Here is a 13243-nt window from a genome sequence, read left to right as displayed (position 1 = left end):
GGAATGGTAGCGAGTTGTTGTTTTCTTCCTCCCTTGTGAATTTTATTCCATTAAAGATGTTATCGATGGTTTTGTGGGTTTCTTCTAGTTGTTTCTTTTGTATTATGACAAAAGTGTCATCTACATACCGGATCCATACTTTGGGTTGTATGTGTGGGAGTGCTGTCCTTTCCAGTGCTATCCTTTCCACTCCCTCTTTGCACTGAAGATGTTGCCTAGTCTGGCAATGAAACGTCTGCAAGTAAACAACAAGGCTCAGAGAGCACCAAGGACTCCAGAGAGAGAGAGAGGGAAGAGAGCAGATGAAAATGAGAAATAACAGCAGAATCTTGAAGGAAATAATCATTGAAGGTTGCCAACTGACCACTTCTGCTTGCTGTTGTGCATTTAGCCTCTGCTGGATTTGCAGAAATTAAAGATGAAATGTTTTGAAGAAGACATGTTTACAGTTATCCCTTACAAGGCAAGCAACTGTTAATGATCCAGCTACCACAGTAAGTTGAAAAACTGGCAATCCTTCTTATTTACATCACATCATATTTAGTATTACTGGAATCCTCCCCAATGATTCAGATTAAAGGAAGTGTAATTCCACCTAAGGCCAGGAGGGGGCAATCGGGTACTTTGAACAAACTGTGTTATAGCAGCATACAGTAAAGGCAGGGAAGATGGACAATCTTGGCCACTGAGATCAACCAATCTCCTTCCTCGGCCAATCTGTGTCTCTGACCCTGCCAAAATAGAAGAATAAAACAACCACAAGGGGAGACCAGGGCTGACCCCTCTTCAGGCCCCAAACCAGTTCTCTGTGTGGACGTGGCTCGTACCCTGGGACAGTCTGCAGCTTTCCTGTTGTGTTTTTTTCCAGCAAAAGAAGAGTACAACGGACAGTACAAAAGTGGGACTTTGTACCAATTTCTGAAATCAGATTAGAAGGTCTCATGGTGGTCCCAATGATGAGACGTTTTAAAAATGATAAGCCCTCATGATGTCAGTCCAGTTAGTTCATGTTGCAAACACTTACAGGGTTTGATTTTTATCTCCCTGTCATTTTTTTAAAATAATATTTTATTTATTCATTTATTTATCAAAACATTGGAAGGAACAGCATCAATAGCTACATAAAAGAAGAAAAGAAGATAGAAAATGACAGAGTGGATAACACATATTTACTGATACTGATAACAGGGAGTTCACCGTTATCCTAACATTTAAAATTTAAAATTCATTATTTCATTTGTTAATTAATTAAAGGTAAAGAACGAAGTTAATTGTGTCACCTTAAGAAATAACGAGAAACCTCTATAAAACTCTGAACATGGTACAGTATTAATATTGATTATCACCACTATTTTCATTGTTCCAAGGATAAATGCAGCTAATCATGTAAAAGGAAAAACAGAAAAAAGAAAAAGAAAAAAAGAAAAAAAAAGATTTTTTTTTAATTTTCCTTTTTTATCTTCCTGTTATATATAGTCTGGCTACCTATCACTTTTAAAATAGCAATAACCTGAGAATGAATGCACACACACATGTTCATACATACACACAACACACAAAACATATATATGAATGAATGAATGAATGAAATATGTATGTATGTATATATGTATGTATTCAGAATTATATAAATTCCTAACTAGAAGAAGCCCCACTCACTTCAACAGCATTGGGTCCCCAGTAAGAACATAAAGGATTCCAGATTTAATTTGTGGAACTCATTGCCACAGGATGCAGTGATGTGTAGTGACTGAGATGGTTTTAAAAGTAGAATAGCAACTATTCCAGGATTAAGAATCCATCAGTTAGTATTAACTGGGCAGTGAACTATAACTTCCATAGTCAGAAGCAGCTGAATGGTGGTGAATGGTGCTAGGGAGAAGCAGGGACTGAGAAGGGCTGCCAGAATCTACTGGGGGGCGGGGCTTCCATTCACGTCGCAATGGAGTGACAGTGTTTCCTGCAAACACACCTGCTGCTTCACAACCTGGACAGGATTGGCTGAGCACAAAGCCCACATCAGTCACAGCTCTGTGAAAAAGGGAAAACTGTCAGCTTTTAAAGGGGAAAGTTGTGTCAGTCTATAATAGCCAGAAATCAGAAGTCTGGTAGCACCTTTCCTGATGAACAATTCTTTATTTAAAGATTTAATTTGTAAATTTTTAAAAATTTTATTAAATTTTTAGAACATTTGTTCATTGGAAAAGGTGCTACCAAACTTCTTCTGATTAGAAAGTTGGTTCATTTGTTTTTGATACCCCACAGAACTGCTGCTGAAGTTTAAAATTTTGCCCGTGTTTTTAAAGTCCATTTAATTTCTGGGGACATATAAGTCTATGACGAAACATTTACAAGTTAGTTCTGTGCCTATTTGTAGGCGGCCCAGCCCATCGTCAATTTTAGAACCAGATCTTATCTGATAACTCGATGTTATTATCAATTTCATAATCCCTTCTGCTATGAAGGAAGGACTCCAGTTTGAATTTTTCTCTGCTTGTATTACACAGTGTGCACCTTCCTCCTAGCAAATTTATTTAGTGTATTTATTTATTTAGTTAAGTAGATTAGTAATCCAATCTGATTTCATTTAATCTGTTCTTGGCTCAGATCCAGCTGTTATTTTCTTATATTTTTAGATGTAACCCAATGGAACTTCCATGGTTAGAGGCACTTTACCTCTGAATAACAGATTATAGAGATAAGCAACAGAGGAAGGTTATTGTCAGATAGAAATAGAATGCTAGACTAAAAGTTATTTTTCTAACCTAGAAGAGCCCTTCTTATCTCCTTATATTATTTTTTTGCAATGATTCTTTCAAATGCTCCCCAATTTTTCAATCCATCCTCATTCTCTTGCTCAAAGCCATTTCAACTTTTATTCTGCTCTCATTTCAACCAATATTATTTTCTACTTGGGGTTAATAATTTGGGGGTTTTTTTCTGTAAATTTTCCTGTGATCTAAACTATTAGCAGAATAAGTTGAATTAAAAAAAAACTCTTGTAAGTCACTATTCCCAAAGTACTCAGATAACTTAACGGAACCCATAATCAGAGCTCAAAAGGCATATCACCTAGCCAGGTGAGCACATTTTTAGCTTTTTAAACATATAGAAAAAAGGGGGAAAAACATGGAAAATCTTTAGCGTATAGAACTAACAGGATTGTTACTGCATTTCAGATGAACCAAGATCAGAGTTGTTGCTAAAAAAATGAGGAGGATAAACACACGATTGTAAATCACAGTTATGCCCACGGAAAGGATTGTGTGTGCATGTGTGTAATTCACTGCTGAAAAAATCACAAATCTAAGTCTTCAAATAAGTCAACAATGCTCATGGATGCATGGAATCACAATTTCAAGTTGTTGTTCCTATTTTTTTCAGTTTCTCCCTCTTGCCCAAAATGAAGAAGAGTGATGGACTTTTTTCCCCAAAGAAAATCAGAAAAAAGGAGAGTTTACCCACCAAACGAAACACAAACCTGATCACAGAACAAAGGTTCTAAGCTCAAATGAAGGTGTGAATTCATGAGATATATGCAATGAGGACTAGCAGCCTTTATATAAAATCAATTAGAATCAAAACAGCATTTGTTACTAGATCCAGATAGCACCCTACCCTCTACAATGACCTTGTTTATACAACATTTAATTTGGTTAACTGAACCCATTTTCTGGATGCACATAACACATGGAGCCATAAATTAATCAAACAGGCTGGATTCTACCAAAACACCTACTGTAGCTGCAAATGTATTAATCACAGTTAACACTAGCTGAGCTTTGCACATTTGACAAAGGCATCCCTCGTTCTTTTCCTGCCCCTGTTAAAATTGTGTGTAAACAGAGTCTCTGGGTCAGGGCCAAATTATGCCTTAGACAGGTCTACCCACAGGATTGCTAGATATCAACAGAGTTACCCAACTTTGAAAGAACTACTTTAGAGATAGAAACGGTGCTTTCTTTTTTCCCCTCAGTGCATTGCAAAAGGGCTGCCTTGCACAAGGGGCACCATTCTGCTGGGCATGACTGTTTCACCCAGTGACTAAGTTCATTCCAAACAATTATACAGTGGCACAGATTTGTCTTAGTGAAATCAGTGGGCAGAGCTGCCATTCATATCAGGGGAGAAAGAGGGAATTCCAGCGGCTCACCTGCTGTGGCTAGTGCATGGCCCCCATTCCCACTCATCCCACAGCAGAATGCTGAAATGCATCTTCTCAGCCCCTTGCTTTCACACTGCTCCATGAGCCCTAAAGAGTAGGGGAGGCTGCCTTACGTGCAGTGAGCCTGTAATGGTATGTGAGAATGACCCTGGGAGACAGGAGGAAGAGCTGCAGAGTAGGCAACGGTTAGATAAGAGGCAGCTGAGCCCACAGAATGAATAGTGGATGGCAAACATCCCAGAAAGCACCCTCCCTAGTTTCCTGGAGTGTAAAGGCGAGGGGGGAGAGGTTAGGGACAGATCCTCCTGGAGGAAAATCTATCTATGTGGTCACTAAGAGTTGATACCAACTTGGCAGTCCCTATTCAGAAGTAATACTAGCCCCAAAGTTCAGAAGTTTGCATTTTATGATGCTAGCCATTCTTACATAACTCAACTGATTACCCGTGTTTTCTCAGAAGTATGTCCTGTTAAGCTCCATGGGATATGTTCTCTAGCAAAGATTGCACAAGGCAGTCACCTTTTCAATGCAACCCCCTAGGTATGTTTATTCACCTGCAATTTCCTACCAATTTCAAAGGATTGTTTTTGCCAATACCAACATGGAATATCTAGAATTGGTTTTCCGGTGGGCTTTACTGACCGCATGAACATTATAGATTCTCAATTAGTTTACTTGGAATCTCTTTCTGGAAGCAGGCAGTCCTACCCAGGCAGTGTAGTTAGCATCTGGTACCTCCCTGCTTCCCCCCCAGTAGATGACCTGCTGGAGCTGATTTTTTTTTTTTTGAACACTTGCAAGGCTGCTGTTTTCCAAAGGACTCACTTTTACAAAGTGTAGAGTTGGCAGATGCTGGCTTTTATCGAGTCTTCCCCACTGGGATTCTGTGCAAAATTCAAATAATTCTCCAACTGTGATTCCTTCCAGTTTGGGGTCACAGTTGGTCAAATCATTCCTCTTCCGAGGATATTCAGTGCCAGACATGAGTTGAACTCTGAATTCAGAGAGCACATCAAAGCCCCAACTAGGAACAATGTGCCAGAAAGTGACAATAAATCCTAGCCTTGTTAATGGACTAACTCAGGGGAAGAGATTTAAAGAAAAGAAGCATAGGATCTCTTGCTTACTCATACACAGATATTCACAGTTAACCTATGGAACTCCCTACCACTGGGTGTAGCATTGACTGCTATGGATTGTAACCCACCAAGAGGTCCTCTGGATTTGCTTAAATATTTTAAATCAGTGAAATAAATAATAATAACTATTAGATTTCTTGAAAATGGGAATTTGCCTAATTCAGCCAAATGAACCCTCTGTGCTTTGAACCTGAGATGCTGTGGCCTTCAAGCCCATCTTTGTAGATCTTGGAAATGCACCTTTCCTTTGATCCTTACAAGTTGATTCTTTTACATTTTGTGAACAGGTCTATGGATAATAATGGGTGTGCGGGGTACAAATTGGGAGGAGATGATTCCATGACACAAGGTGGGAATTGTATTGCAGCCGTGTCTTTTGAGGCTGGAAATGACGGTGGTGGCGGGGTGAAGAGGTTATATTGTACATTCCAGGTTTGGGGGATTCTCAAGACTGCTCCTGAGCCACATTCTTGCCCCTATTTCCATGACCAATGTAGGGTGCCTTCCTGTTTCCAGAACAGCATATTGCAGTGTTTCTCAACTGTGGCTCCTTTAAAATGCGTGGACTTCAACTCCCAGAATTCCCCAGCCAGCTTTGCTAGCTGAAGAATTCTGGGAGTTGAAGTCTACACATCTTAAAGTTGCCAAGGTTGAGAAACACTGGTTTACACCAACCAAGTTTACCATGGGCAAATGCAACTTTTAGCTGCCCTGTGTGAACACAGCCAATGGAAAGCAGGTTGTCCCCTCCCTTCATGTTCTTGGAGTTGAAGTCCATGCATCTTGAAGGGGCCATGGTTGAAAAACACTGGCGTATCCGCTGAAAGGACTCTAATTGAACCGCTGATGTCACTTGCAAAGCCCAAATAAAAGAGATTGCAGCATCTTGCTTTGAACGCAATACTTTCTGCTCAGGCGTGCCCTGTTGTTGAGTGGGGCTGATTCATCCCAAGAAGGAAGTGGAGAGATTTTTTAATTACCTCCTTTTCCTCCCCCACCTCCACAAAAACTTCTCCATTACAAAAGCTTTGGGAGCCGGATTTTCCTGACGGCTTTCTTTGTTCCACTGCTGATCGGCTTTAGGCCTTATAAAGGGGTTGTGGGGGGGAATGCTGTGCCCATTTTACAGGTGGCACCACTAAGGTACCAAATAAAACTACTCTCAGTCATTTAAACCTTCCTCAGGGTATAAACAGGGATCTGCTGAAAGTATAGCAGGCACCATAAGAATGACGCAAGTGTTCCCTGTAAGCACCTCATAATTTTCCACATCTGATTGAAGATTGCTGCCGTTTTGGCACACCCACTCCTCTTAGCCATGCAAGACAATGCTAGAGCTGTACCGACCATCCAAGAAATACTAATAATAATTTGCTATCACCTGCTATTTGCTATAATCCTTGCCTCTGTCTGCAGAAGAGACTCACCCTTAACACGGGGGAAAACCCCCCTTCTTTCTCGCCGTTATGTTTATATGTTAATTTTGCTTGAATATCTGAATGAACTTAATGCGGTCACTGACATGGTGGCCCATAAAAAGACCCCTCTTATTTATTTATTTATTAAATCATTGCAATCGAAATCATCCTCAGAGGCTCTTTCTGGAAAGTTCCCTATACGTCTGGTATCTCTTCTCAGTGCTCCTGTGCACTTGCTTCATGGCATCACAGTTATTCCTCATAGAATAATACATGATTATGCTATACCGGAGTGGGATATGGCTTCACAGGCATAGGGAAAAAAATTTTTTGGCAGCTTCAGATAATGCTAGAAAAAGCCCATAGCCTGCAGATGCTTTGTGATAGTACAGATAAGACAGGCCCAGATAGGGCAAGGATCTGACTCAGCCAACAGCAGCTTCTTCTGTTCCTACTTAAATCCATTCTCTATTTAAAACCATGAGGACTAGAATCTTACTTCACCTTGAGGGGAAAGACCACAGCTCAGCAAAAATGCTCTGCATGCAGAGAATCCCAGTAGCAATTTCTATCATCTCCAGATAGCCTTGGGAAAGGGCACCCACGCTTGACCCTGCCAAGCTATAGCCAGACATCACCCCAATACTCTGGTTTCATAAAGAAGATGGGGTGGGGGGATGGAGAAAGGATTATTTACTTTAATGTGGCAAGTACAGCCCTGTTTGGAATGGCCCTTGGTATGGAATGGCAACATATGTCTTTATCAATGTAACTTTCCTTCCAAATAATTATGAACACTAAGATTTTATGTATTTATCTCAGGTGTATCTCTATCTTTCTTTAGAGAGTAGAGGTGTCAGAGTGTGTTTGCAGCAAAGCTGTGTGGTAGGTCTGCCTGAAGAACAGCAATATCCCCACAGCCACGATACCGCACCAGCTGTTACGTGATGCTTTCTGGAAAAATAGCCACCTCTGCTGCCAAAGATGCACAGGATCTGCAAGCTCTAGTAATAAAAGTGAAGGAGCACAGTGAAAAATGGGACTAGAATTAAATATTAGGAAGAGCAAGCAAATGACAACAGGTACAACAGCCAACCTTAGAACTGACAATGAAGACACCGAAGTGGTGGATACCTTCTGCCTTTTAGGATCCACCATCAACAGTAAAGGAACAAGCAGTCAAGAAGTACACTGCAGACCAGCACTCGGCAGAGCAGCCACGAAGTCCTTGGAAAAGACATTCAGATGCTCTGATGTGTCTGTATCTACAAAGATCAGAACTGTACAAGCCATGTTATTCCCTGTGACACTCTATGGAAGTGAAGGTTGGACTTTGAAGAAGCAGGATAAAAAGAGAATTGACACTTTTGAACTTTGGAGTTGGAGAAAACTTCTGAGAATATCGTGGACAGCCAAGAAAACAAACCGATGGATCACTGAACAAATCAACTCAGAGTTCTCACTCAAGATACAAATGACCAGGTTCAATTACGTGAAGACCCAGCTCTCTGGAGAAGGCTCTAATGCAGGGAAAGGTGGAAGGAAAGAGGAGGACAACCAGCAGCAAGGTGAACGGACTCAGTTATGGTGGCGATGAGTGCACCATTAGGAGATTTGAAAGACCAGATTAGGGGCAGGTTGTCATGGAGAAAAATCTATGTGGTTGATAAGGGTCAACACTGACCTGATGGCACATAATCGATCAATCAATCTGCTGTATCATAATCGAGATGATTAAAAATCCCCATTTTATAGCTGGGAGAACTCAAATTAGAGGGTAAGTTGCTCATCTTGTGAATTAGTTCTCCTCCCTCCCTATTTTATCCTCATAGTAACTCTATACCAGTATTTCTCAACCTTAGCAACTTTAAGATGTGTGGACTTCAACTCCCAGAATTCCCCAGCCAGCCAGCTGGCTGGGGAATTCTGGGAGTTGAAGTCCACACATCTTAAATTTGCCAAGACTGAGAAACACTGCCCTATATGGTAGGACAGGCTGGATGTGACAGGCTCAAAGTCCACATTGGAGCTTTGCAACCTATTTGGATTTGAATCTGGATCTTCTTAGTCCTCACCTGGGTTAGGGTCTGGCTCACCTTCTGGCAGACAGAATGCCATTGCAATGGGAAGATCTTCACCATGTGGATCAATTCCACCAATGGGGAAAGTCAAAAGCATCTTGGAGACCCCAACTGGGTCAATCTCAATCGTGCCTCATGACTTCCAGCCAATAAGAGCTAAGCCCACTCCCCTCTATTTGCATATGTCCCCTGAATTCCATTCCAGGGTCACATCATAGCTAGAGTCAGTTGTGGAAAGCCAGGCACTCGTTTTTCTTAGGCACGATTTGCAAAAGCAGTTTTTTTTAAGAGTGTTCTTGTGTGTGTGACCTGCAAAAATTGCCTTTCTGTTTCACTTTGCAATTGTTTTTAACCAACTTTCCTCCCTTCCTTCTCTCCTCCTCCTCCTCCTCCTCCTCCTCCTCCTCCTCCTCCTCCTCCTCCTCCCACGAAAATGAAAAGCCAAGAGGAGGAGAAGGAAAAGGAAGAGACCTGGAGAAACAAAAGGAACAGGGCAATTAAATATAAAGGCATTTGCTGCTTCTCCCACTTTGAAATGCCTGTTGCCCAACTTCCCGGGAAAACTGCTTGTCGTGGTGGTGGTTGTTGTTGTTGGCACAGCTGGCTGGCTGAAACCACATGGGGTTATATAACCACCATCTGCTAAACATATTGGTGACGTACAAGCTGGATCTGGAGGGAGGGACCCTGGCCGGGTGATGCTTGTCTATTGGACTGCCAGGCCTGCTGGCTGACTCCGAGGAGAGTGCTATTGGCTGTTGAGCCCGTCCGTCAAGCTTGTGCTAAGCCCTGAAGTCATTCCGTCCTACTGACATACTTTCTGCTTCTAATAGAATTTAACAAGGTGCAACAAAAGCATTCGCTGAATTTAACCCCTGCTTCGCCCAAGTCCACAGAGAGCAGTTCTGTCTTATTGTTGGAGAGGAAAGGGTTCAAAAAACTTCTTCTGCTCAGAGAAACTGAAGAAAAATAAGGTCAAACAAAACAAAACAAAATAAAATAAAAAATAAATAAAACAAAATAAAATAAAAAATTGAGATGAAATGAAATGAAACAAAATGAAAGATAGAGAAGGGAAGAGAAGGGAACGTACAGGTAGTCCTCGCCTAACAACCACAGTCGGGACTGGAATTTTGGTTGCTAAATGAAGCAGTTATTAAGGGAATCCGACCCGATTTTACGATCTTTTTTGTGGCAGTCATTAAGCAGATCATTGCAGGTGTTAGGCAAACCACGTGGTCGTTAAATGGATCACCCAGTCACCATTGATTTTGCTTGCCAGAAGCTGGCTGGGAAGGTCGAAAATGACCATGGGATGCTGCGACGGTCATAAATGTGAACTGGTTACCAAGCCCCTGAATCACGATCATGTGACTGTGGGGATGTTGCAACAGTTCTAAGTGCAAGGACCGGTAGTAAGTTCTTTTTTTCAGCAGCGTCATAAGTCCAAACTATCGCTAAACGAATGGTTATTAAGCGAGGACTACCTGTATGTTTGTTAACAGTTCTGGCTAAATGAAACTTTTCTGGGCCAACGTATGTCTGAAGATCAGATGTCAGTGGTAAAGAATAAATGCTTTCAGCTACTGAGCTTATGAGCGTCTCCTGGGAAATCAGGCTGCAAACACTATGCTGGGGGGGGGGGCTGTTCCTCTGCCCCAAAGGCTGCTGTTCCTGTCCATTCAATACTGTACTTTTATCCAAGCAATTGATCAGAACCTTCATGTGCAGGGCCAGCCTATATGAAACTCTCAAGAACAACAATGGTTTTGTTTATGTACAGAAGCTGCTTACAGAATTAACTTGCTTTCTGGGTTCACACCATATAATGACCCCCACGCTACGCAAACAGGTTGAGTCCACATGAACTGCTAAGTCCCCCACAACTAACCAAGGTTTACACCAGTGTTTCTCAACCTTGGCAGCTTTAAGATGTGTGGACTTCAACTCCCAGAATTCCCCAGCCAGCATGCTGGCTGGGGAATTCTGGGAGTTGAAGTCCACACATCTTAAAGCTGCCAAGGTTGAGAAACACTGGTTTACACCAACCAAGTTTACCATGGGCAAATGCAACTTTTAGGTGCCCTGTGGAAAGCCAATGGAAAGCAATGGAAACAGCCAATGGAAAGCAGGTTGTCCCCTCCCTTCATGCTCTAATTATGAGGCTTTGCACTGAATGGAAGCCGCTTCAAATGTTTTCATGCAAGGTTTGTTTTTCAAGGGAGCTAAACTATGAATCCTCCATATTCATGGGATGGAGGCAAATGATAGGGGAAGTTTGTTATCCTTGTGAACTTGTTAACCCTTCTTGGAAACATAACCACGAGCAACGTTGATTCTCAGTTTAAGTGAGCCGATTCCTCTCATCCTAACGAAGAACTGATTCTGAAAGACATCAGAGGCATCATACTGCCAATAACAGCGTGGGCAGAAGAATTAAGTTGTATTCCTTCTGCCCGCTTGAAGATGCAATTTCCGACAATAAGAAACAGGCAGCCAACTCAGAATCACAGCTGAGAAAGATCTAAACTAGTCTTCTCCAACTTGGTGCCCACCAGCAGCCCAGACCTAAGACCCCCACGTCTCCTAGCAGACACTTCCAACCCACGTTCATTTGGGGATTAAGGAAATTATAGTTCCAATCTTACCGAAAGGTGCCATTTTGGAGAAAGGTCATTCAAACGATCCCCTGCCCTCTGATCCTCCTAACTGAAGGTACCATGGATGGATACATCATGAGCTATGGACTGTTCCCAAAGTGGTGGGAATTCCCAAAGGGGATAAGATGCATCATCTCCCACATGACAGAGAAAGGTGCTGAGAGCAGGAATGGGCAATCTGTGACCCCTGGATCTAATTTCATTGGTCTTCTGCAAAGATAGACCCACCCTCTCTCAGCAGAGAGCAGGAGACACTGAGAAAGAGATAAAGCTGAAGAAGAAGAGAAAAAGAAGGTTGCAAGCAGAGAGATTAAATGGTGTAGCGGAGGACTCTGACCCAACCCACAGGCCATGTCCCCATTGGTGATAACTTCTAGCATTGTTCAGATCATAGAAAGTCTGTATTCATTACCGTTCTTACCATCCCAGTGATGCTAGAAGATGCCATTAAATCACTGCCCCGCTAGAGATTTCTCATATTTGCTACAGCCATGTTTTTCAACCTTGGCAACTTTCAGATGTGTGGACTTCAACTCCCAGAATCCACCTGGTTGGGGAATACCCTAACACGGTTGGGGAATTCTGGGAATTGAAGTCCACACATCTGAAAGTTGCCAAGGTTGAAAAACACTGCTAAAGTCACCTACTATCATTGTGCCAAAACAGCAGCAATGAGAACAGGTTCTGCATCACGAACTATGGCCAGGTAACTCTTTGAAGACACTGGTGGGAAAAAGTCCAAAGTTATCAAGGAGGATCGTGCTGCCGATAAGAATGGGGCCTTGGCAAGAAAAGGGATTCTTTGCCCTGGCATTATGGGATGCTCTTCTAAGCCTAAGCAGAAAGAGGTTCTCCTCACCTGCTATTCAGCAGCAAAGTATGAGGGTGTCTGCAGGACGGGTGGTCAAAAAAGTCAAGTTGGTGGTTGCAGCCGTGCAGCTGAAGCCCTGCCTTATGCATGAAAAAAGAGGTGGGCTTTGATTGCACAGTTGCAACCACCATCTTGACATTTTGGGCTCCCGCTATGGATGTCCTGGTAACCCCTGAGATAGGAGGACTGACCCACACCTTCCAACCCACCCCGCCCCAACACACTGGCTTCATACAGTACACTAAACCCAAATCCAGATTAACCATCTACAATAACTGTGATCCTGCAACATACTAAGCCCAAAGAAATAAACCACAGCATGTCTTAATGTAATGGCTAGATTCCCATGACAGGTTGAATCACTAAGTACCCAATCCCATTTTTAGCTAGATGTAGCCTGTCAGGCAAATCCAGTCAGAAGATTTCACGTAGCCAACACAGCGATGCTTTCTCCTTCACAGCATTTTTCTTTCATCCCTTCCTTAAAAAAACAATCAAAGCTAACCATCTCTACCCATCGCGGTGGCAAGTTCGACAAGTGAATGGATCTGTGGTGCAGAAGTTCATATTGGCCAAGGGCTGGGTTTGCACGGGATGCTAGACCTCAAACGACTCAACTGGAGTTAGGTCTAGCCTACTAAGTTGTGTGAGCTCAGCAATGGGAAGACCCCAACACTGCCTACTAACCAAGGCCAAGGCTGGGAGGTTTCAGCTTCCCAAATGCCAAAGGATATGCTGAGCCTCATGGGTGTCAACACCCAAAGGTTTAGAGGGAGCAGGCAACGCCCTCAGCCAGGGAAGGTCTTGGTGCTGGCTGTGGCAGCCAGTCCACATTCCTCCAGAGCTCGGAGAAGCAGCCAAGGGCGTGCCCGCCAACTCATCCTTGATGAGTTTTCTTCGCCTCCTCCC

The sequence above is a fragment of the Candoia aspera genome, chromosome 1 (genome assembly GCF_035149785.1).
Source record: "Candoia aspera isolate rCanAsp1 chromosome 1, rCanAsp1.hap2, whole genome shotgun sequence".
In the NCBI taxonomy this organism is placed as follows: Eukaryota; Metazoa; Chordata; class Lepidosauria; order Squamata; family Boidae; genus Candoia; species Candoia aspera.
The sequence above is the reverse complement of the archived record's forward strand: the minus strand, read 5'-3'. Positions refer to the sequence as shown.